This window comes from Gracilinanus agilis, chromosome 1 (genome assembly GCF_016433145.1).
Source record: "Gracilinanus agilis isolate LMUSP501 chromosome 1, AgileGrace, whole genome shotgun sequence".
In the NCBI taxonomy this organism is placed as follows: Eukaryota; Metazoa; Chordata; class Mammalia; order Didelphimorphia; family Didelphidae; genus Gracilinanus; species Gracilinanus agilis.
The window spans coordinates 569,462,663-569,488,842 of record NC_058130.1 but is presented as its reverse complement, the minus strand read 5'-3'; positions in this window follow the sequence as shown (position 1 = coordinate 569,488,842).

Sequence of the window (26,180 nt, the reverse complement as noted above, 5' to 3'; positions counted from 1 at the left end):
TGCCCTCTTTGTGTGTAATAGAATATCTTATTTTTCTTATTTACTCAGATTTTTCTTAGTGTCCCCTACTATTCCCCCCTCTTTCCCACCCCCATGTCTTCTTAGACCATTTAGTATCCTGTCCTCTCCCTATGAATTATTCTTCTGGTTGCTATAATAGTGAATATTATAATAGTGTATAGAGTTTATTACAGAGAATTATACATAGCATTTCTCCACCTAGTAATACAAATAATTAGATCTTATTTATGCCCTTAAAGAGTCAAGCTTAAAAGACTATGAGTTTTCTTTCTTTTCCCTCTGTTTCTTATTTACCTTTTCATCTTTCTCTTGATATCTGTGGTTGAGTGTCAAACTTTCCATTTAGTCCCGGTCTCTTTTGTGCAAAAACTTGGAATTCTTCAATTTTGTTGAATGCCCATACTTTCCCCTGAAAGTATATGGTTAGTTTTGCTGGGTAGTTGATTCGTGGCTGAAGGCCCAGCTCTCTTGCCTTTCTGAATATTGTATTCCAAGCCTTGCGGTCTTTTAGCATTGAGGCTGCCAGATCCTGTGTGATCCTTATTGGTGCTCCTTGATATTTGAATTGTCTCTTTCTGGCTTCTTGTAAGATTTTTTCTTTAATTTGAAAGCTCTTGAATTTGGCAATTATATTCCTGGGCGTTTTCTTGTCTGGATCAAATGTCGCGGGTGGTCTATGGATCCCTTCAATGTCTATATTGCCCTCTTGTTGTAGAACTTCAGGGCAATTTTGCTGAATAATTTCTTTAAGTATGGAGTCCAAGTTTCTATTAATTTCTGCCTTTTCTGGAATACCAATGATTCTCAAGTTGTCTCTTCTAGACCTGTTTTCTTAGTCTGTCACTCTCTCATTGAGATATTTCATGTTTCCTTCTACTTTATCAGTCTTTTGACTTTGTTTTATTTGTCCTTGTTGTCTTGAGAGATCATTGGTTTCTAAATGTTCGATTCTATCCTTTAAGGACTGGTTTTCGGCTTTAATGTTTTGGTTTTCGGCTTTAATGTTTTGGTTTTCGGCTCTAATGTTTTGGTTTTCGGCTTTAATGTTTTGGATTTCGGCTCTAATGTTTTGGTTTTCCTTTTCAATCTGGTCATTTTTGGTCTTCAGTTGTCTTGTCTCACTTTCCAATTGCGAAATTCTGCCTTTTAAACTGTTATTTTCTTGCCAGATTTCTTCCATCTTCCTCAACATTTCATTTTTAAACTCTTCCATAGCTTGTGACCAGCTTTCATTTTTTGGGGGAGGTTTGGATTTTTGTTTTCCCTCCTCTGTTGTCTGGATTTTCTCTGTGTAGAAGTTGTCGAGTGTTCCAGAGTTTCTCTTCATAGTCTTTTTCTTCTGGACTTCCTAATTGCTGGCCATTTTTGGCCCCTCCCCTTTTCAGCTTTGTCTTTGCACTCAGGGTCTGCCTGGGCCTTACAAGCTCCAGGCTCCGGTCTCCTTGTCCTCGGGGTCAGGCCTCCTGGTAGTTCCCGGTCTGCCCCTCTGCCCAAGGTTCCTTCAGCAGTCTTTGGGGCTGCTTCCACAGCCACGCTCAGGTCTGCACTGGGTCCTCACTGGAGGTCCAAGCCTGGGCTGGAGATCGTTATTCAAGCCTACGGCACTGCCTTTGCCTGCACAGATGCTCTTAGGGCTCTGCCTTCACCCCCGCAGAAGGTAGTAAAAGTCCATGGGCTGGAGATCTTTATTCGCACCTGAGGCGATGCCTTCAGTGCTTGGGAAAGGCCATGTTTTAGGGGCCTTTGTCCAGGCCCAAGGCGGTGCCTTCACCCACATGGACCCTCGGGGAAAGTCCGTGCACACCCCCAGACGCTGGGGTCCCACGTCTTGCAGCCCACAGGTACAAGCTCTGGGGCTGCCAGTGATTATCTGGTTGCCCCAGTCCTGTTTTCCCACTTGTGAGTTGGCCAGTTGTGTGAGGTGTGCGGTGTGGGGGTTGGGGGAGGGGCTTCTTCCTCTTGCATTTTAGTGAGAGCTGTTTCACCCCTTTATAGCATGGAAATGCCCCGATTCTGCGTACCTTCAATGCTGCACCCTGTTGTGGGGTTCCTTCGTTCCTCTGGACTCGTTTTTATTTCCTCTTGAGGAGTCCTATATGCTTCAGTCAGGCGAGATCGAGCAGCTGCTCCTTCCTCTGCCACCATCTTAACTGGAAGTCCTAAAAGAAATTTCAGGGTCTCAGCATTCCAACATTCCTCCATGAACCAGATGCTCTCTTCCACCGAAGACATCAATAGATATCTTAAATTTAACATGTCCTAAACTGAACTCATTAACCTTCTTAACCTTCCCATCTCCACCTTCCTTTTTTTTTTTTTTTTTTTTTTTTTTTTTTTTTTTATAGAGGACAACTTCTTAGCCCTTCATGCTCTCAGTCTTAGAGTCATCCCTGACTTCTCACTATCTCTTTCTCCCCTGCTGGTGGGTCAGCTTGTCTCAAGTTTTTCCCTATTCTAATCCATCCTTTATTCAACCATTGAAGTGATATTTTTTGCTAAAGCCCAGATCCGATCATATAATCTCCTGATCAATAAACTCCAGTGGCTCCGAATCATCTCCAGAACAAAATATAAAATCCTCCTTTTGGCATTCAAAGCCGTTTCAAATCTAGTGCCCTCTTATCCTTTTGACCTTCTTATATTTGCCAGGTACTCTTTGATCTAGTGACACTGGCTTCTTGGCTGTTCCACAAACATGACACTCCATCTCTTGACACTAAGCATTTTTTTGTTTGTCCCTTATATCTAGAATGTTATTTCCTCAGCTGTCCTCATTGACTTCCCTTTCCTTCTTTAAGTTCCAACTAAAATACCATCTTTTAGAGGAAGCATTTCCCAAACTGTCTTAATTCCCAGTGCCTTCTCTTTGTTAATTATTTCCTATTTTTCCTTTAAATAGCTTATTTTATATTTGTTGCTTCCCCCATTAGATTGTGAGCTCCTCAAGGACAGGGATAGTGTTTTGCCTCTTTTGATACCTCCAGCACCTAGTTTAGTGCCTGGAACATAGTAGACACTTAATAAATGTTTACGGATCCCTCTATCTCTGTGGATATTTAATTATTTGTTCTGGATATGGCCAATGATGATGAAAAAATAATATCTAGCATTTACATAATGCATTCAGTTTTGAAAATTATCTCATTTGATCCTCACAAACCTGGGTACCATTATTTTCCCCAAGCTCCTTGAAACTGTTCCATATATGAGTTAGACCTCCCTGCCATAATGAACTTTTATCAGTGCCTAGCACCTCACTCAGGCAGACTTAGTCTTCCAGAACTATTCAAAAGCCTAGCATACTCCAGTCTTTTAAAGAAGTTGTATGGTCTGTCCCACCTTTATGAAATGCTAAGCACACTAAAAAGTAAAGTAAAAAGAGGAATGAACTCCAGGTAGCTTTAAATCATACGGTAGCATTAGGTAGTAAAATGCCAGATGAAACATATTTGGGGAAATCAATGGAAACTTCTCAAATATGCAAGAGATTCTCTGCTGACGGGGTGCTCACAAGTACAAGATTTATGAGACATAAAGCACAGGCAGTTTGACAAAGGCCAGTATGCAGCAGTTGTTAAAATACATGAGGATGCTTGGGCATTTTAAAACGTGGGTTATGATATGGAGAATGCTACGAAGCAATAGTCTATCATTTACTGAAGTACTGGATCCAATTTCCACTGAAATTGGACACAGATAAAAATATTAGGAACTTGAATGACCTAGAGCAAGGTGGCACATAACCAGGGGAAGCACTTAAATGGGAATGAGGGCTCATAAACCAGGATTCTGGGGCATGTATAAAGGGAAACCCTGGAAGTGATTGGAGACATGGAGTATTAAGTGACAGTTAAAGAGGGAAATGATCAGTCTTTTTCAATGCCTTTATTTTGGAAAATTAGAAAGTAAGAATACTAGAACACAGAAAAGAAATGCTAGATTCAATGAGGAAGTAAGCTCTAAAAAATGTTAGTATGGGTATCATTCTGCAAACAATGGAACTCCACCTCGAAATTGTGCAAACCTTGCAAGATATGTGAGGGAATTGTGTAAGCTAAGGTGATATGATGAGAGCAATGTTTTGTTATGTAGGCTAATCACCCCAGGAGTGAGGAATTAATCTTGCCCACTCTACCTCTATGGGTTATTGCACTAGTTTCATTGCACTGCTGGGAGCTTTTCATCTCTTCTCTAAGGCTACCCAGTTATCTGCTACTGATGGAGGTAGCAGATTAGTGAACATGCTTCTAGAGCAGAGGTTAACTCAAGAAAATCGCTATAATAACAAGGCTTATATATGGCTTCTTCTATAAAATATGAACCTATGCTACTTTCGAACCACAATAATGGAGCAATAGATAGTAAGTGTTTATGTAGTTGACTAAATATATTGTTTTTATCCCAAACTGTGCTTACTATTTATTTTTTCAAAAATGTCAAGGAATTCATTTTAAAATATGTTGGAAAATGAAGAAAATGTTATTTTACAGCTTCTGCTGGCTAGCTATACAAAATCATGCTAACCTTCTAACTTACAGTATCTTTAATGCATTATCTTCTTACTGAACTTGACCTGATAATTGATTCATGCCAGTTGAAATATAAAGGAACTGATTGCCAAGAAAGACTTGAGAAAGGCATTTTCTAAATAGGTCAAGGGAAAGAGAACAGGTAGCTGATCTTGTTGACAAGTTCATTTCTTCTCCTGGAGTGCTGCATGTTAGTGTCCAAGTGGAAATATATGATGCTGGGCAAACTTTGGGCAAATTTGCTAGTACATGGCAATAATTTGCTAGTATAGGGAGAGGGAAGGAAGCCACACAAATTAAGCCCTGGATTTATGTCAGTATGAAAACAACTTTAGTAATGCAAGTCCCTGAGAAGTGCAAAAGAAAAACAAAACTATGTGTTTAAACCAGTAATTTGTACATGTGTGCCCTTGTTTGTATGCAAGTGTTTTGTTTCCTTCTCAGTAAACTTTGTGAAATAAAATATACATAAATGAAACTTATGGTTTTTTTAGGACACACGCCAGCATGCTGAATTCCAGCCTCCAAAAGAATAAAGATGATAAGGAGGCTAAATTAATCTGTTAACCAGGTGAGACCTACATAGGCTGTGGTGATGGCCAAACAAAGCACTACCAAGAAGTAATAGAATTTACAGTGTCCATTTCTCAGAGGAAGTTGCAACCTTCAGTCAATTTTTGCTAAGTATTCTTCAAAGATTTTCTATGTATTATATCTACTGTGGAATATTTCTTTAAGTCTATAAGCAGACAATAAGTGGACTTATGGTCACTAAAGACCCCTCTCTCTGGAGATCTGCCATGTAATCATTCTGTGGGTACTTGCAAAAACACTTGGCTGTCAGAGATGCCTACATCTGACATTTTTTTCATCCTAATGAATGACATGGAGGATCTAAATCACAAACTCACCTTCTAAAGCTGTCACCCATAGCCACATTTACCTTGAATGAATGGGAGAGGTGGTGGCAGTGATGTCAAGAGGGTATGGTGGAGGTGTATGATAATTCTGTTTCTCTGAAGGCACATATATGTATATATAACCAGCAGGCCATTGGCCCCCTATAACAACTATGTATGGGGGAAAAAAAAAACCTTGAAAGAATATGATTTGCCCATGAGGCAGATTAGTTAATATTGTTTCTCAATAGCCATGAGACAAAATAGTTTCACTATAATTGTAGCTTTGCAGAGAAATAACCACTCATTAACTAGTGTTTTCTTCTACCACTGACCCTAACATTTCAAAGTGACAAATGAGGCAATAAATACCTTAGAGTGTAATGTACAGATCGTGTTTTACTCAACTGTACTAATTAATAAAATGTCTTTATAAATAAATAGATATCTTACCCCACGTTTCTAATTAATGTGCCTGAGAAGGAAGGTTACTTATAATTTTCTGCTATGCAATTAATTCTCAACAATATTTGCTTGGAGCAAAAGGATGTGTTAAGTTCTTGTGAGGATTGTTTAGCTTTTTAATTTGCTATGTTATTAGAGGAAATGACTGTGGGACACTGGTCTTTGCCACTATGTTAACAAATAAATGAATTACACGATTACACACACAATTTTAGGATAAGAGATGGAATGTCACATGGAAAAAAATTCTAAGATAAGAGGATAAGACATTGGGACAAAGGACAGAGTGTCTGAGTTAAATATCCTGAGCACTTTACTAAAGTTTAAACTACTGTAGATGCAGTAGTTACTCTACTAAAGTGAATATATATGTCACTGGTAATGATATTCTATGTAATGTACTATTATAATAAACCCAATATTGGATGACTTTTCTATTTTTAAAGACAGTATAATTTGTTCAAGAAAAAAAGATTATTTGTGATATGGTTTTTCTTTTAATTCTATATCCCCAATTCAATAATATCCTACATTTAACTAGAATAAATCATAGAAAGACAGAATATGAGAGAATTGGAGACTGAATATGTACCTCAGTACTAGAGAAAGGCAAATGTATTTATTGACAAAGAAAGTGAAGGAGATGGAGCCTGCAGACCCTAGACCAGTGAGCTTGACTTCAATTTCTGGTAAACTTCTGGAAGGTATTATCAAAGGAATGATGACTGAACATTCAGGAAAACAGAGAAACATGGTTTCATCAAGAATGTCACATTTATTTTGGTTTGCTTGTGACAGGAGTGCTAGATTGGTAAATCAGAGTATATAATAGGTAGATTGATTCTATAGAAACAGTTTATCTAGGTTTCAAAGTTTCTCATGTTTTGCTTACTCCACGCCATAAGATCATAGACTCACTGGATTGAGAATTTAAAGAGACCTTGGTCTAAATTTCATTTTATAGGTGATGGAACTGGTGGCCAGGAAGGAGAAATAATATGACCTAGTTATCACAGTATAGTGTATGGATTCTAACCGATAAAGAATATGAGGTTTTTCCCCTGAGAATAGTTTTTTAAAGGAGGCAAGCAATCCCATTATTGAAGAATGGATCTTGTGCTAGCAAAAAGCTAAGCAAAAAGACCCTCAGTTAGCTCTGGCCTTCTCTTTCAAGGAGAAATGTCTCTTCTTTCTGCTTAGCCTGACAATTCATCCTTTGGACCTTCCCTTACAATCCCGATTGGCAGATATTTCAAAAGAGGAGGTAGACTTAGAGATCTCAATTCCTCTCCCATAACTTCATCATAGGAGAAAGGACAACCCAATCTTCAAGTAGAGGAAAGTTCTCCATGGTTTGCCAGTCCTGCTTTCAAATGCCTTAGCAGTAATGTTCTCTAACAAAAGACAGAAAGATTCAGCCCAATGAGATGCTTTGAGACCCAGGACTAAATTACTGTAACTTGGAAGCAGGCTGACCTTCAAAAACCCAAGGTTTATTAAGGATTTTATATAGAACTGTTACTAATAAATAATATAATTCAACATTAATTTTCCTCAACAGGTAGCATGTATCAGAGCAAAGATCTGAACCTGGTTCCTCTGTCCTCTGATTCTACCTCTGGTATATTTTTTACTACATGCTCCCTTACCCTTCTCTTCCATTCATGTTTATGTTCCATGAAACTACCAGTTTTATTGTTTTTCATTTTTTAAACCTAACATTATGTAATACATTGTTTTGTATATAGTACATGAGTGTTCATTGAGATAAACAGAACACTGAATCTTAGAATTGAAAGGAATTTGGGCAATTAATTCAACCTATACCTGAATAGAAATGCTTTCCACAGCATCCATCACTCACACCATCTTCCTGAAGACACTGTGGATGAAGAAATCTCCACTTTGAGGATAACACTTTCAGACCTAATTATAAGTATCCCTCTCCTTTATAATGAACCAAAGTCTCCTTTACTATGAATTTTTTCTACTGATCATAACTCTGCCTTCACAAATCAAACAGCAAATATTTTTATTTACTGCCCTTGGAAAACTTAAAAATAGCTATCATCTCTCATTCTCTAGGTTAAATATGATAATTTAAAAAGCTATCATTATGCTGCATTATTATCTCATTTGATTTTCATACCTATAGATTCTACTATCATCCCCATTTTATAGTTGAGCTAGTAAGTGTTCGAGGCTGGATTTAAACTTATATCTTTCTCATTCCAGGCCCAGAGCTCATTCTAGTATACCACTTAGCTGCCATATGACAGACCTCATCAGTTCTTTTAACATAAATCTCTATCTATATATCATGACTTGTAGTCTTCTCATCATCCTATGAATGTAAGCTCATTGAAGATAAGAACTCTTTGAAAAAACAAAAGCTTAGATCCTGACTATTAGCAACAATTAATAAATGCTTTTTAATTTATTCATTGGTTTGTTCATTCATTCCAGGAACAATATAAAATAGTCTTAACATTTTTGACACCATCAGTCTAAAATGGTGATGCATAATTATGTGGAAATGAAAGAAAATAGCTAAGAAACTAGCTAATTATAAATTAGTTATTAAATTATTGAGAAACAGAATAGTTCTTGATCTCATCTTTGATAGATTTTTCCCCTACAGAGATGGAACCAATTGGTCTAGACCATCTACCTGAGATGATATGGCTATTAGATGCTATATAATGTATAGTCTGTGAAGTAAATAAGAAGCCATGTTTGACTTTTAGAGTCTCTTCTCTCTTTATAGATTCCAGATCTCACAAGTAATTAGACTGAAGGTCTCATCTAATTCACTTCAGGTAATCATCTGTAGCTATAGGATTTTACAAGATTTTTCTTTAAAATTTTTAAGTGAACCTCTTTTCCATAACTATTTTATGAGAATAGAATTTTGTCAACAATACAAAATTAGTTTCTCAATGAAGGTCAATATCAATTATGATATTTTAAGTCTGCATAAACTATTCAGTAGTTAAAAGAAACACGATATTCTGATAATTATATATATTTATCCACAAACATACACATAGACATAGGGAAAGAGAGATAAATCAATAGATAGATAGATAGATAGAGATAGATAGATAGATAGATAGATAGATAGCAGAACATTATTCAATGAATAAAGATTCAAAGAAGGAAACAAACTAACAAAGTACCAAAGTGGTACAAAATAAATTTGATTGGCCAGCAGAATTTTGCCAAAAATATATAATATAATTGGTTCACAGAGATCACAGTTTTATGATGAATAATTTTTCTTAAGAGGCAGAATGACACAGTGAGTAGAGAGCCCACCTGAATGTCAGAAGGCCCTACATTCTAGTCATCTCTCTGACCCACATGGGCATCTGACCCTGGGCAAGACACTCAATCTCTCACTCCCCCAAAGAACTCTCAGAGACAATAAGCTGCACATGAAATTTGCTGATTGGCATTGATAGAGGGGTATTCCTCACAGGAAGTTTCCTACACCAGAAGAAAACAAAAAACATGTCTAAAAAATAATTTTGAGTTTATTTCTTAAAAAAAAAACCCACTACATCTTTCCCTCCCACTTTTACTCTCTAGATAAAAGGCATCATGCTATAATGAGAAAAGCTCTTAATCCAAACCCCTTCTAGGAGATCTGAGCTTTTGTCTATGCTGTGACCTGAGGTAAGGCTTTAACCTTTCTGGGCTTCTATTTCTTGGCCTATTAAGTGAGGTTCTTAGAAAGAAAGATCTATAAGATTTCTTCCAGCTGCTCTAAAGTTCTCTGATCCAGAGAAAGCAAGTGATATGTTTACTATAATTAAGCAAGTGAAATGTCATAGAACATCATGCACTCAGAGAGGATTTCTTAATAACAACTTTTATTTAATAATGTTTTAGAAGATATATGTTTGGTCACTGCACATGAGGTGACAGCATATCCTTGCAAAAGTGTATTTTTAAATTTAGTCCTTTCTGGCTGTAGATAATCCAAGGGGCACATAAATGTCTTGAGAATTTTTCCTTCTCTTTTTCAGCTAGAAATCTGCTGTGAGTCAGTAACACTGACCCAGCAAAACTTAAATGCTCAATAAATACATATGAATGTATCCACAAAAAAAGACCATTTTCATTCTCTACTCATTCAAGAAGCATTTCTTCATTGCCTAATATCCGTAGGAAACCATGCTAGATTCTGGAGGAGATATAAAAATACATGATATGTGTTTGTGTGTGTGTGTGTGCACACATACCCACTAATAAAAAAATACATTATGGTTTGCAATGTGTTTTATTTATATAATATTATTGATTTATAGGTATAAAAATAAACTTTAGTAGCTTAAACTGATATATAAATAGCTTAAAACTGCCCTAAGACTTTTGAGAAATTCTTTTTAAATACTTCTAACTTAGGTGACACAGTAGGTAGAATATAGGACGGAGAGTTAGGAAGTCCTCAGTTCAAATCTCCTCAGGTTCTTACAAGCTTTGTGAGCCTGGGCAAATATTTTAACTTTCACTTTCCTCAACTGTAAACTGGGGATAATAATAGCACCTACCTCCCAGGGTTGTGAGAATCAAATGAGATAATATTTGCAAAGTGCTTTGTAAGCTTTAAGTTCTAAATATATGATACTATTTATTTTTTTATTATTATCATCTTCATTGTCATTTATTTAACCCAATGATAAATATTCCCAATAACCTTCTTTTTATCATTGTTTATCATAGGGCACATTTTTTAACTGGATAAGGTGATTCCCTTACATTTTAGTTATTATAGCATAGGGGTAGAATTTAAGGGCTGAATCTGTGTTTTAATTGGTATAGTGAACTCTCAAAGTGAAATAGTTTCTACCAGTACAGATAGATTTACTTTAACTAATAGTCTTAGAAAGTTGACTCAATTAACTCATCAAGAGGTTTTGTGATTTGCCTGCAATGATATAGACAGAAAACTCACATCTCCCAGGTTCAGGTGCCAGCTCTATCCACTAAACCATGACTGTTGCTTCCCTTGCACATAGTATGATATTTTAATAAGTATTTATAAATTTTTTAACATCCTAAAGATAAGCTCTATTATAATCACACCAGGCTATAAAAGTTATTTGGATGTTTTATTTCAAAGAAACCAGAAAAACAATAATACCATTACTTTTTTTTAGATTCAAAAAGACACAAAATTTAAATTTTCTTTTACTTTTCTCTTTCTTTACAGCAACATTTGCTATTTATTTTCTTCCTCATTAATTCTAGAATCTTTCACATAAATACACCTCTAGGAGAAACATAGGGGTGGACAGGAGGAGAAAGGAGTAAATTTAACTTCATTCTTCTGAAAGTCCTTCATAAAGGTCACTGTTAATTAGATGCCGTTATAACAAATACTAAAGGGGTCTCACATGTCTGGTTGGATTTCTGTTGTTTCTATGAAAAAAAAATTACTTCCTTAGCATTTCTTAGCTATAGTCTAATGAGGTATACTGAAAGTGATGAATAGTCTTTGGAGTTGCTCGTCCCTTTCAACACAGTGCAAAATAACTGTGGTCATATACAATGAATTGAACATATCCAGATCTTAGCTATTTACCAACTTTACCTAGAATGATAGTATATTAGACAGAGAACAAAAAAGGGTCCCTGAGCAGCCCAAATCACCACCATAGAGCCTACACATAGAAACATCAACATTTATTTACACAAAAGACTCATCTGGAATCTATTTATTTTTACTTTTTTCTTAAATGAAATAAGTTCATAGCAAATTAAAAGCAGAAAATTCAAAAGAATGAAGAGTCAAGTTGGACTTTGCTAAAGGTAAGAGTGATGGCAATAATAACCATCATAATAGCTGACAGCTTTAAAATGAACAATGAAATAAGAAAGTGTTGAAATCAGGAAAAAAATGAAAAAATATCACAGATGTCTGGGCGCTTTAGTTTAGTGGATATAGTGCTATACAATGAAGAAGAGTTCAAATTTCCTTTCTGACATTATTAGCTGTATGACTTTGGGAAATCAGTTCTTAGGTTCAGTTTGCAATATTTGTAGTACCTAGGTCATAAGCATGTCGTGGGGTCCAACAAGTTGATTTACGTAAAGAACATTGCAAATTTTAAAGATTTAAATAAATTTCAGCCAGTTTTCTGGGATGCCCATCAGTTGAGGAGTGGATGAAAACACTGGGGCACGAATGCAATGGAATAATGTTATGCTATGACATGAATGAAAAGATGGTTTCAAAGAGATATAACAATTTATAAGAACTGATGCAGAAAGAAGTGGGAAGAACTGGAAAAATAATTTTTACTTTTAACATCAATGCTATAAAATAAAGATTTAACAAATCTGATCAACTAAATGGTAAACCATGATTCTAGAAGACTGATAAAGAAGAATATTCAAGGCAGAGATGCAGTAATATAAAGAATACCATGCATTTTTGGATATGGTCCCATGTCAGAACATGTTTTGTTGACTGTTCTGATGTATTAGGGTTCTTCTTTTCTTCCCTCCTTTTCTTTCTTTTTCTCCATCTCTCCCTCCTCTCCCTCTTTCCTTCCTCCAGCAGCTTCATGGTACAGTAGATAAAGCTCTAGGCCTGGAGTGAGGAAAACCTGAGTTGTAACCCATTTGCATGTTGTATGACACTGGGAAAGTCACAACTTTTTGTGTTAAATGAGCAGCATAGTAGCACCTACCTCCTAGGGTGATTGTGAAGATCTGTGCTTGTAATTGTGCTGTTTAACACATTTTGACCCATTACACTTAAACACACTTATCAAATTAGCAGAGAAACGAAAGCTGAGAGGAAGAGCTACCACACCGGATGTTAGTGTCATAGTCTAAAACTATCAACATAGAGCACTGGGTAGAGTCTAATAAGATGAGGAGGATTTAATAGGGATTTTAAACTTGCATTTAAAAGCAACTTCACAAAATGGAAACATAATTAAACACAATTTGCCTTAAAAAAATGGAGGTCTTGGTCAAATTTTAACCATGGGATACTACAACCCCAAAAGTTAATGATAACTGGGCTACATTAAGAGAGGAATAGCCACCTTTGAAGAACAAGAAGGTGAAAATTCTATTTTATTGCTGCCCTGGTCAGACAATATCTTTAGAGCGCTATTTGGTTCTGGGCACCACTTTGTCTCCTGATAAGCATGAGAACATTCAAAATGGTGAAAGAACTTAAATTCATGTTATATATGTATTGAAAGAACTAGAGATATATAGCCTGGAGAAAAGAAAGCAGAGGGAGACGTATTAGCTGCCTTCTAGTCCTAGAATGACCATGATGTTCAAAGGGTATTTGAATTATTTTGTTGGCTTCAAAGAAAAGAAATAGAAGCAATTCATGTATCTGAAAAGAGGCAAATTTGGTTCTGATATAGAGGGAAAACTTCCTTTAAAAAGTAGAACTATCCAAAAGTATAAGGATCTACCTCTGGAGGCAGATAGCTTTTTCTTTGTTGGAGGGCTTCCAGCAAAGACTGGATGATCACTTGTCAGGAATATAATAAAGGGATACTTCCCAGATATGCATTGGTTTACCTGATCTTTATGGTCCCTTTCAATTCTAAATTTATATAATTCCTATATTAGAAATAAGAAAGTAGTACTTAATTATATTTAATGCTTTTTATAGGCGATGTAATATTTTTTTTAAAAATCAATAGCTTGGGAATCCAGAGACCTGGATTACAGACCTTGGCTTGCCATTAATTAGTTGCACAACCTTGGTCAGATAATTTCCCTCATTTCCTTATTTTTCTTATCAGTTTAATAGGGATGAAAGTCCATCTCTTGCAGAACATTCAATATTCTGTACTATTTTGTACATATTTGTACATATTTTGTACATATTTATATATATTTTGTACAAGTTTGTACATATTGCTTCTAGCAATATGGCCCTGTGATATAGCAGTCACATTCAAACTGCCACTCACTTAAACTTCCAAAAAACACTCATCCCTGAAATAAGTAACACTCTGCTATATCCTAGGCTTCAGGAGCTTAGAAAAATGAACTAACTAAATAAAGAGAGCTATTATTGCTTCATTGCAAAAGCTCTGCCCTATAATATGGAGAGCATGCCATAGAATTTGGTTGACTAGAAATATTTGGGAATTAGGAAAGTGGTTATTTCAAGATAAAAAGTGAAAACAAACATTAGATTTTTAAGATTTTATTTTAAAGATTTACCTTTAAAATATTTAAGATTTATCTTCTCTTATAAACAGAACTGCAGGCTATAAGATAATTTATCTCTATAAATCAAATATATTTTTTACCTCTTTAGTTTGGTTTTCTAGTGATGAGGTAAAAGAATTCTGGCATCTGTTGTAATCAAATCCCTGTGACTCTGCTTGCAAGAATTCTTCTTTAGCTAATGACACCATGTGGCTCTGACAGAAGTTTTACAGAATGCCAACACCTACCTTGGTCTCCCTAAGTAAGATATGGTCCAAATAGTATAAGACATAAATTACATCTTATGAATGCTCAATTATATATGGGTGGTTGAAAGTGAGCTTCTTGTAGATAATTAATATTTAAGTGTTAGACTATCGATTAGTTTTTAAAAATGTAATATTTCATCTATAAATGTCTCCTGATATTGCTAGAATCTGCTGTTTATCATTTTGTTACAGACTTGTCAAAGAATTAGTCAGTTCAAAGTAAAATGCCCTCTCACATTGCAAGTCATTCATTCATTGTCATTCCATCCTGGCTCTGACCTCGGTCTCAAACATGAGCTCTTTGGGTTGCTGCTACAATAGATGAAATTTGTATACATTTTTGAAATACATTTCTATAATAAATAGTAGATTAAATTAAAAGAGTGTAATAATTTGAGGTATAAAATACTCTTTAAGGGAAAAGATGAGTCATTATAATTCTTTAAGGTTTATAAAACAGTTTATAAATGTTATTTCATTTTTAATTTTATTTTTATTATCATGAAAAACACACTTACATATTGGTTATTGTTGTAAGATCACACTTGTACATAATCAAAACCCCAAAATAAAACTATAAATACATTGATGTGAGTGTATGCTTTGACCTGCATCCATCTGACTCCAACAGTTCTTTCTCTGGAGGTGGATAGCATTCTCCATCATAAGTCTTTAAGGATTGTCCCAGATCATTGCATTGCCAAGTTTTCACAGATGATCATTATACAATATTGCTGTTACTGTGTGTGATGTTCTCAGGCTTCTGTTTATTTCACTCTCCATCAGTTCATGCAGATTTCTCCAGCTTTTTCTGAAATCATCCTGTTCATCATTCCTTATATCATAATAAATAGTATTCCATCAGCATATATACCACAATTTGTTCACCCATTCACCAACTGAGGGACATCCAGTTAGTTTCTAATTCTTTGCCACCCCAGAAAGAGCAACTATAAACATTTTTGTAAAAGTAGGTCCTTTCCCATTTTTAAAAATTTCTTTGGGATAGAGATCTAAGAGTGGTATTACTGGATTAAAGGGTATGCATTATTTTTATTATTTTTATTTTATTTTTTTAAACCCTTAACTTTTGTGTGTTGGCTCCTTGGTGGAAGAGTGGTAAGGGTGGGCAATGGGGGTCAAGTGACTTGCCCAGGGTCATACAGCTGGGAAGTGTCTGAGGTCGGATTTGAAACTAGGACCTCCCATCTCTAGGCCTGTCTCTCAGTCCACTGAGCTACCCAGCTGCCCCCTGGTATGCATTATTTTATAGTCCTTTTGAGATCATTCCAAGTTGCCCTAAAAAATGGTTGAATCAGTTCACAATTCCATCAGCAATGCATTAGTGTCCCAATTTTGCCACAACTCCTCCAATTGCTTTCCTTTACTGTCACATTGGTCAATCTGATATATGTGATGTGGTATCCAGCATTGTTTTAATTTACAATTCTCTAATGAAGAGTGATTTAGAATAATTTTTAAATATGATTATTGATGACTTTGATTTCTTCATCTTAAAATTGCTTGTTCATATTCTTTTACCATCTGTCATTTGGGAAATGGCTTGTATCCTTATACATTTGACTTAGTTCTCTATAAATTTGAGAAATTAAAACTATCAGAGAAATTTATAATAAAAATCTTGGTTACATTAGTTTTGTTTGTACAAAAGCTTTTTAAACTTAATATAAGGAAACTTATTGATATCTTGTAAAAGCTCTCTATCTCTTGTTTGGTCATAAATTCTTCCTTTCTCCAAAGATCTGCCAGAAATCTATTCTGTGCTCCCCTGATTCAGTTATGGTATCACTCTATATCTAAATCATATGCCCATTTGGATATTATCTTGGTAGAGAGTGTGACATATTGGTTTATACCTAGTTTTTTTGATACTGTTTCCAATTTTACCAGCAGTTTTTGTTAAATAGTGAGTTCTTATTCCAAAAGTTGAGGTCTTTGGCTTAATTAAACACTAGATTGTTAAGGTCATTTACTCCTCCATATTGTATACCTAACCTATTCCATTGATCTACCATTATATTTCTTAGTCAGTACCAGATTTATTTATTTGTTTGTTTGTTTGTTTTTTTGCTTTATAGTACTGTTTGAAATTTGGCCACCTTCCTTCACATTTTTAAAAATTAGCTCTCTTGATATTCTTCCTCTTTTGTTCTTCAAGATGAATTTTGTTATTATTTTTTCTAGTTCTGTAAAATAATTTTTGGTAGTCTGATTTTTATGGCACTGAAAAAGTAAATTAACTTATGTAGAATTGTTACATTTATTATGTTAGCTTAGTTTACCCATGAACAATTAATATTTTTCCAGTTCTTTGGATCTGACTTCATTTGTGTGAAATGTTTTATAAATATGTTCATATAATCCCTATGTTTGTCTTGCCAAATAAATTCCCAGGTATTTTACATTGTCTATATTGTTTCAAATGGAATTTTTCTTTCTATCTCTTGCTGCTGAACTTTATTGGTGATATATGGAAATGATGATGATTTATGTGAATTTATTTCGAATCCTGCAACTTAGCGAGAGCTATTCATTATTTCACTAGCTTTTTAGTTGGTTTTCTAGGATTCTCTAAGTATGCCATTTTTTATATCAACTGCAAAGTTTGATAGTTTAAGTTTCCTCAATGCCTACTTTACTTTCTTCAATTTATTTTTCTTTCCTTATTGCTAAAGGTAACATTTCTAATACAATATTAAATAATAATGGTGATAAGGATGTGATGAAAATTTATCACGCCAATACAAAAATTCCAAGCTAAAGAGGTTTATTGAGAGGAGGCCAAACTCCCAATAAAACTTGACCCTGTTCCAGATAAGAACCAGAGAGCTTGAGCCTTAAGAGATAGCCTTTTTTATAGAAATCCAATGACATCCTGTCCCAATAGACAGAATGAATACAGATTTTTCATATGGATGGATTGTGCAAGTGCTAAATAAGCCAGAAAGTATGAAAAATACTATGGGTGATAACTTTATGTCTATGATTATTATTGACCTTTTCAATAAAGGGTTAGGATTTAATGTTGTTGTTTTTTTTCTTACTGACAAGTAGTGTAAAGAAATATAATGACAGCCATGTTGGGTCAAGAGCGATAGACAGGGGGGAGCTGGGTAGCTCAGTGGATTGAGAGTCAGGCCTAGAGATGGGAGGTCCTAGGTTCAAACCCGGCCTCAGCCACTTCCCAGCTGTGTGACCCTGGGCAAGTCACTTAACCCCCATTGCCCACCCTTACCACTCTTCCACCTATGAGCCAATACACAGAAGTTAAGGGTTTAAAAAAAAGAGTCATAGACAGTTACCTGCTTAGAATGCAGAATGAACTGAGGTGGCACGAGCTTGGCGTGAGCCTGGCATGAGCCAGGGCAGTTGAAATTTGCCTATAAAAGGAATGGACTTGAACCCCATCTTGGTCTCAGTTTGGAGATATTTGGTCTCAGTTTAGAGTTATATGGGCGAGGGTAGAGAAGGGTTTAGGCATAGCTTATTTCTCTCTTTACTCAGAACCAACTCTAGCTTATAGACTGTTTCAACTGTATCCTATCAACCTCAGCTCTCTAATTTATTATCATCAAGATCTGCAAAGAAATCGATCATCAGCAGGGTCAAGCCTTGCCTTAGGGCTGAGGCCAATCAGGCCTTAGCCAGGCTGTCAGCCAACCAAGATCATTAGTCAACAATAATAAATTGAAGATTCAACAACAAGTTATACAACTTAGATTACTTAGGAACCCCAATTCCCACTTTCCATCTTTACCCAGTTACTCTTTTTCCTAAACTCTTTAATAATTAAACCATCTTTTTAAGGAGCCATTTGCCTGTGAATTCTCAAAGGTCCAAGGGGAGGTTTCAGTTGGCAGGGTCCTTCGACAGCCAGGAAAGGGTTTTATTTCCAATATTCCTACAACCAACAGTTAAGATTAAATCCGCAGTTAGAACAAGTTGATTAATTAATTAGACTTGATAGACCAAGCATCCAGGGTCTATAGTATATTAAGCTAAGGAATATAGCCACCTCCATCAACTTACTAGGGTTTCAGTTAGGACAAGGGTCAGCTGTGTTCCCCAATCAGCTGATTCCTTTGTTCAGGCTGTTAGCCCTGGGTTACTGTTCTGTTGTGTTGGTATTGGAGTAAGAAGATTCCACACATTCTTTTATAGTACCAGCTGTATTGGGGTTAACCTTTTGGGATCACTAGGTGTCCCATTAAGATATCTCAACCATCTCCAATTAATTCCACATCAGCTACCAATATTTCCATAAAAGTAGGCATCAACAGTTAGAAGGATGCCCTCTGTGACTGATATTTGCACCTGAGATTCATCTGTCCCTGAGAGAAGCTCTCTATCTCCTGTCCTATGATTTTGCAACAGGGCATGGTAGGCTTGGTTGAAACTTTTGGGTTACAGACTTGAATTAAAAATGTTTGTCAGCAAGATTTGACACCACCCTTAAACTGTATTTTTCTTCAGCTAATGTTTATAATTCATATGAAGCAAACTATATTATCTGTGTTATAATCATAAAGGCTGATACTATTATAATCATAAAAGGGGATAGGGGTTTTCATACTCACAAGGGGCATCCTTGCTTTACTCCTGATCTTATGGGGAAAGCTTTAACTTATTTCCATTGCAGATGATATTAGCTAATGCTTTTGGATAGATATTGCTTGTCATTTTAAGGAGTATTCAATTTATTCCTGTGCTTTCTAGTATTTTTTTTTTACATTTTTAAACCCTTAACTTCTGTGTATTGTCTCATAGGTGGAAGAATGGTAAGGGTGGGTAATGGGGGTCAAGTGACTTGCCCAGGGTCACACAGCTAGGAAGTGTCTGAGGCCAGATTTGAACCTAGGACCTCCCATCTCTAGGCCTGACTCTCAATCCACTGAGCTACCCAGCTGCCCCCTCTAGTATTTTTAATAGGAATGGATATTGTATTTTTGTCAAAAGCTTTTTCTCCATCTATTGAGATAATCTTGTGATTTCTGCTAGTCTGCTTATTGACATGGTCAATTATATTGATAGTTTTTCTAATATTAAAACTATCTTGCATTCTTGATATAAATCTCACCTGATCATAGTGAATGATCCTTGTGATACATTGCTATAGTCTTCTTGCTAGTATCTTAATTAAAATTTTTGCGTCTATATTCCTTAATAAAATTGACTTATAATTTTCATTCTTTCTTTTTGTTCTTCCTGGCTTAGGTAACAGATCTATATATGTTTCATACAAAGAACTTGGTAGGATTCTTTGTTTGTCTATTTTCCAAAATAGTTTATGTAGTATTGGGATTAATTGTTTTTTAAATATTTGATAGAATTCACTTGTAAATCCCTCTTACCCTGGGGATTTTTTCTTAGGGAGTTCATTGATGAATTGTTCAATTTCTTTTTTTGAGATGGGATTATTTAAGTATTCCATTTTTTCTTCAATTAACCTAGGAAATTTGTATTTTGGTAAATATATTTCCATTTTATTTAGATTGTCAGATTTATTGTCATATCACTGGGCAAAATAGCCCCTAATATTGTTTTGATTTCTTTTTAATTGATTATAAAATTACCCTTTTCATTTTTTATATTATTAGATTTTCTTTTTTCTTTTTTAAATCAAATTAACCAATACTGTCTATTTTATTCATTTTTATAAGACCAAATTCTAAGCTTATTTTTTAACTCAATGGTTCTCTTATTTTCAATTTTGTTAATTTATCCTTTAATTTTTTGGATTTCCAATTTAGTCTTTAATTGAGGATTTAAAATTTGTTCTTTATCTAGTTTTATTAGTTACATGCCCAAAATTCACTGATCTGCATTCTATTTTATTGATGTGTATGTAGAGATAGAAATTTTCCCCAAAATACTGCTTTGGCTGTATCCCATGAATTTTGATATGTTGCCATTGTCATTCTTATTAATGAAATTAATGTTTGTTTTTATAATTTGTTCTTTGATCCACTCCTTTTTTTTACCATTAGATTATTTAGTTTTCAATTAATTTTTGGTTTATCTTTCCAAGGAGCCTTATAAATTATAATTTTTATTGTATTATGATCTGAAAAGGGTGCATTTATTATTTATGCTTTTCTGCATTTGATTTTGAAGTTTTATGCCCTACTACATGGTTAATTTTTTATAGGAGTCATGTACTGCTGAAAAGAAGGTATATTCCTTTCTATTCCCATTTAATTCTCTCCAGAGATGGATTAGTTCTAACTTTTCTAAATTTTCATTCACATTCTTTACTTCTTTCTTGTTTATTTTTTGGTTTGATTTATTTAGATCTGAAAGGAGGAAGTTGAGGTCCTACACTAGTATAGTTTTATTGTCCATTTTCTCTTGGAGCTTGTTTACTTTCTCCCTTTGCTTCTCTTAATTGATTTTTGACATCTTTTTTGAGCTCTTCCAGAATCTGAGATCAATTCATATCTTTGTTTGAAGCTTTGCATGTGATTTGCTTTGCTTTCACTTTTCCCTTCTCTGTGTGTACCTTGCTCTTTGTCCCCATAAAAATTTTACATGATTATAGGTGTTTTCTTTGATATTTGTTCATTTTTCCTGTCTTTTCCTTGAGTCTTATTTTTATCTTAAAATGGGCTTTCTTCTCAGGGAAGAGATGTCACTCTCTTAAACTTCAGTTCTTCCTTGATGCACCGCTTAGCTCTATTTCTGGGTTTTTGCAAGTTTCAGTTCCTCCAAGGTAGTATGATGGGCCTGTGGACTAGGATCTCTGAAAGTCACCTACTACTACTGATTCAATCATACCCTGAGACTGCTGATGGCTTGCAGAGCTCAGAGCACTGTGGACTTCCTTATAATAGAACTCAAGACCTAGACTAAGGTTTGGGTGGAAGCTTTTGGCCTCACTCTGGGCTTGATCCAGTCAGGCACACTGTAGACTGCCTTGCTCGGGGGTTTAATTAATAATTTAGCCTTGAGTTTTGGTAAAGGATATCTTGGTCTGGGCTCACACAGTCCATTGTCCTGGGGATTGTCTTGCACTGAGAATCAGAGTTTAGCTCTGGGCTTACACAAACCGAGTGCCACCACAGACTACCTGAAGCTCGGATTCAATTCCTCTTTGCAAGTTTGGGCTAGTACTCCTGGCCTTGCTCTGGGTTTAAACAGATCAGGCATATAGTGCAGATTATCTAATACTGGGATTTTGAACCTTACTACAGGGTTGGGATGGGGCTTAGAACTTCATGGGGTGTGAGTTGGTTGCATTGCTGTTGACGTAGGCAGGGTCTCAGGATCTGGATGCTGGTTTGTGCCTTACTCCTTGGTGTAGCCTTCTGTTAATTGGGCTTCCCTCTCACCCCAGTGAACCAGATGCTCTCTTCTGAACATTTTAAGTGGTTGGCTGCATGAATGTTGCTTCACTCTATCTCCTTGTTAGTTCTTTTACTTCAGTATTCATTTTGTGGCATTATTTTAAGGCTGGTGGAAGAGGATTCTCATGGTGGTACCAGCTTTCCTTGCTTCTACTCTTCTATCTTGGCTCTGCCTCCAGTATTATTTCATTTCGTTTTCACAATAACCCTCAGAAGTAGGTGATATTATTATCTCCATTATAGAGATTAGGAAATTGAGTCAGACAAAAGTTGCCTGGTGTTTGAGGGAGGTCAGATTTGGATTCATATCTTTCTTATTCTAGGTTCATATCTCTACTGTTTCCCACTAGGGGATCTAATTTTTTTAAATTAAGTTATTGCCTATGATCACTTTTTTAGCAACCTCACTCATGATATGTCTATTCTTCTGTCTCCCTTTCTAATTTCCATTCAGAATATCTTTTTCCCCTACTATTTTTATTATCTAATTCAGTTAAATCAATATTTATAAGCATATGCAATGAATATGGCAGTATGCCAGATACTAGATAACTCAAAGAATTGACCACTGGGGAGATAAAACATGTACCCAGATAACTATAACATACATTTGAGTATAACAGATAAGTGCATTAGAAATGTTTATACATTATGCAGAAATTCTCTATGATGTTTAAGAAGAGGGATATCATTTGTGTCTTTGGGAATCAAAGAAGACTTTATGGAGGAGGAAGGGAGTCTGAGCTGAACATCTAATGAAGGTGAGGAATTCAGTAGGAAGAAATAGTGAGGGGGCACAAAATCTATCCTAAGTATATAGGATGCAATGAATAATGCTACTGGATCAGTGTGGGAGGCCAAGATTAGGAATTTCATCTATTGGAGTTTGCTGAACAATGGAGTAATGTGAAATGAGTCTGAAAGGTAGTTTGGAGTAGATTATAGAGTCCCTTGAATGTCTGCCTGAGGAGTTTGGACTTGATTTAGTATGCAATCAAGAACCATTGAAAGGTTCTGAGCAGGGGAGTGATTTTTTTGAAGTACATTAGGACTGATTAATCTAGAAGCAATCTGAAGAAAACAAAAACAAGATCAGTCACTAGGCTATTACAATAGATTCAATTAGGATAGTGGCAAATAAAGTAGAAAGGAGAGGTCAGACTAAAGGGAAATGGTGGAGCTAATACTGATAGGACATAGATACTGTTTGGACAAGGAAGAGACAAAACTCATATTTTTATCCCTGTTACTTAAGAGAATGGTGGTGTCATCATTAGAAATAGAAATTAGCTCACATCTCCCAGATTGGTTAATATTAAAGTAAAGGAAATGATAAATATTGAAGACGATGTTTCAAAATTGGGACACTATTGTTTGTAGAATTGTGAATTGATATAACTGCTCTAGAGAGCAATTTAGAACTATGTCCAAAGGCTACAAAACTGTGTATAACCTTTGATTCATTAATATTACCCTTAGGTCTGTATCCCCAAGAGTTTTTTTTTTAAAAAAAGAGGAAATGATCTCTTTGTACAAAAATATTTATAGCAGCTTTTTCTGTGGTGGCAAGGAATTGGAAATTAAAGGGATGTTCATCAATTGGGGAATGGCTAAACAAATTATAGTACATGAATGTGTTGGAATACTATTGTGCTATAAGAAATGATGAGCAAGATGATTCTAGAAAAACCTGAAAAGACACACATGAATTGATGCAGAATGCATTGAGCAGAATCAGGAGAATATTATGCATTGTAACAGCAATAATGAATGATAATCAGCCATGAAAGATAGCTATTCTCAGCAATACAATAATCCATGACAGTTCTGAAGGACTTATTACAAGAAATCTTATCTACAGAGGAAAAAAAAAGGAAGGAATCTGAATGCAGATCAAAACATACTGTTTTTTACTTTCTTTTATTTGTGTTTTTGTCTTGAGGTTTGGTTTTATGTGAATATTCTCTCGCAACATGAACATGATAAATATTGAAGAGGATGTTTTAAATTGGGAAACTATTGTTTGTAGAATTGTGAATTGATATAACTGCTCTAGAGAGCAATTTGGAACTATGTCCAAAGGCTACAAAACTGTGTATAACCTTTCATTCATTAATATTACCCTTAGGTCTGTATCCCAAAGAGTTTTTTTTAAAGAGGAAATGATCTTGCATGATCATAGTTGTATAGCAGATCAAATTGCTTACCATTTCAGGGAAGGAAGAGAGGAAGAGAGAAAATTTGCATCTTATAATTTTGGAAAACATGTTAAAATTATTATTACATGTTAGAGAGAAAATAAAATGTTAAATTTTAAAAAGAGATAGAAATTAGGAAAAGGCCAGGTTAGGAAGAAATTTGATCAATTTAGCTTTAGATATATCAACTTTGAAGGGTGGCTTGAGAAGTCCATCTGGGGCAGCTAAATGGCACAGTAGCTAGAATGCCATGCCTCGAGCCAAGAAAATTCCTCTTTCTTTGTTCAAATTTGGTCTCAGACAAGTGACCCTACGCAAGTCACTAACCCCTATCTGCCTCAATTTCTTCATCATTAAAATGAGTTAAAAATTGAAATAGAAAACAACTCTAGTATTTTTGTCAAGAAAACCCCAAATAGAGCACAAAGAGTTAGACAAGACTGAAAAATTACTAAATCACAACAGAGAAGTCTAGTAGGCAGAAGGGGATGCTGAAGTATTCTAGTCAAGTCTAGGCTTACTTGGCCAAGATGGTAAGTAAGATGGTAAGGCCAAGTGGTAGTTTTAAGGGTACAGTCCATGCTATATAATGAATGCCTAAAAGGTCCCAACAAAGGTAGGGTCTAGGCTAGTACAGAAAATGTGGAGGTAGATGTTGGTAGATGCTGGTCCTCCAGTAACGATCAGGCTTCTCTAGACAGTATGCACATATTTCCAGAAATGTTCACTAACTGTGAGGTAGTGCATATGGAAAATATGGACTCCAACAAGGATTGCTGACAAATTGAGGGATGGATTACAACCATTGTGTGATTCACACTTCAGAAAAAAATAATTTTTACCTTGTCCAATTCATAATTTACCAAGTTCCCATAGATATAGAAGCATGTTGGATAATTCCCAACATCCTGGGGAATCCAACAATTCCACCATTTCATGTCGGAAGTATTACTCTGAAGGATTTGTCATAAAAGAGACCATCTACTTTTAAGCAAGAAATATTATAAACTGAAATATGGTAATTTATGGTAATTATATGGTAATATGATTATGGATTGACTGAGTTCTGCCATCCCTTTAATCCTTGAAAAGACAGGAGGAATATAGCTGAGTACAGGCCCCTATCTAGATTCATTCATGAAAGTAGCTGCCTTTGCGGGTAGTAGTCATATGGTTTCCCTATACTTTCTCAAGATTGATGAAGTAATTAATTGAAAGAGGTTTAAGTCAGATGATCTACATTAAAATGCCTCTCCTGCTCCCTGTGTGGCCTCAGACTTCATTTTCTTCATCTGTCAAATAAAGAGGGTGAATTAGATCGCTTCTGAGATCCTTTCTGGTTCTAGATCATGATCTGGGACTGGATAATGGCAGACCTCAAATATGGTCAGTGCTGTCCCCATAGCTTGGACTTGTCTCCTGTGTGGCAGATTAAGTGGCATCATTCTCATTTAAGTTCAGCTTTTAAAAGGCTTTGTTATGATGATGATGATGATGATGATGATGATGATGATGATGCTGTTGCTGCTGCTGCTGCTTTGGGAAGGAAGGGATAGTAAAGATTTAGCACTCACTCAAATCTGGAAAAGAGGAGCTAGCCTGGAAATGAGCATGGATGCTTCACTAGTTCTTAGTGATTTAGGCACTTGTCTCTGTCCTGGAGATTAAATTCAGAGCATAAAAGTAAGCTTTGGAGGCCCTTTAAAAAATAGAGTCCCTAAGCTAAATTAGTAGGGTTGCATCTATTGAATTTAACAGTTTCAGTTTCAGTTCATTAAAAGAGAGTAAGTAATTTAGTTCTTGGTAGTTAATGGCTATTTTATATATATATATATATATATTGCATTCTGGAAGATGGAAGTATAGAACAGATGACCTTACTTTCCAAATTCCTCCACAAAGGTTTAAAAATAATGTCTCTGAGTAAAGTTTAAAGAGACAAAAGTGTTTAAGAATTAGGGAAAAATAATTGTCCAATGTCAGACATCTTGAGAAGAAGTTGGGAGGGTTTTAGATAGTTGTCTAATGACCAAATCAAGGTGGCAGGATCTGGAGGCAGCTGTGTAGGCTACAGCCTCAGCTTCAACCAACTGATTGTGAGAGGCTGACTAGATAATACTGAGGTGCCTACCTGCACTGACTAGATACTGAATCACATTGTAGCCACAGAAGGTAAGAAGCAAATACCCAATCCTGGAAGAATGGAGTTCCTGGAAATTGCTGCTCCAAGACA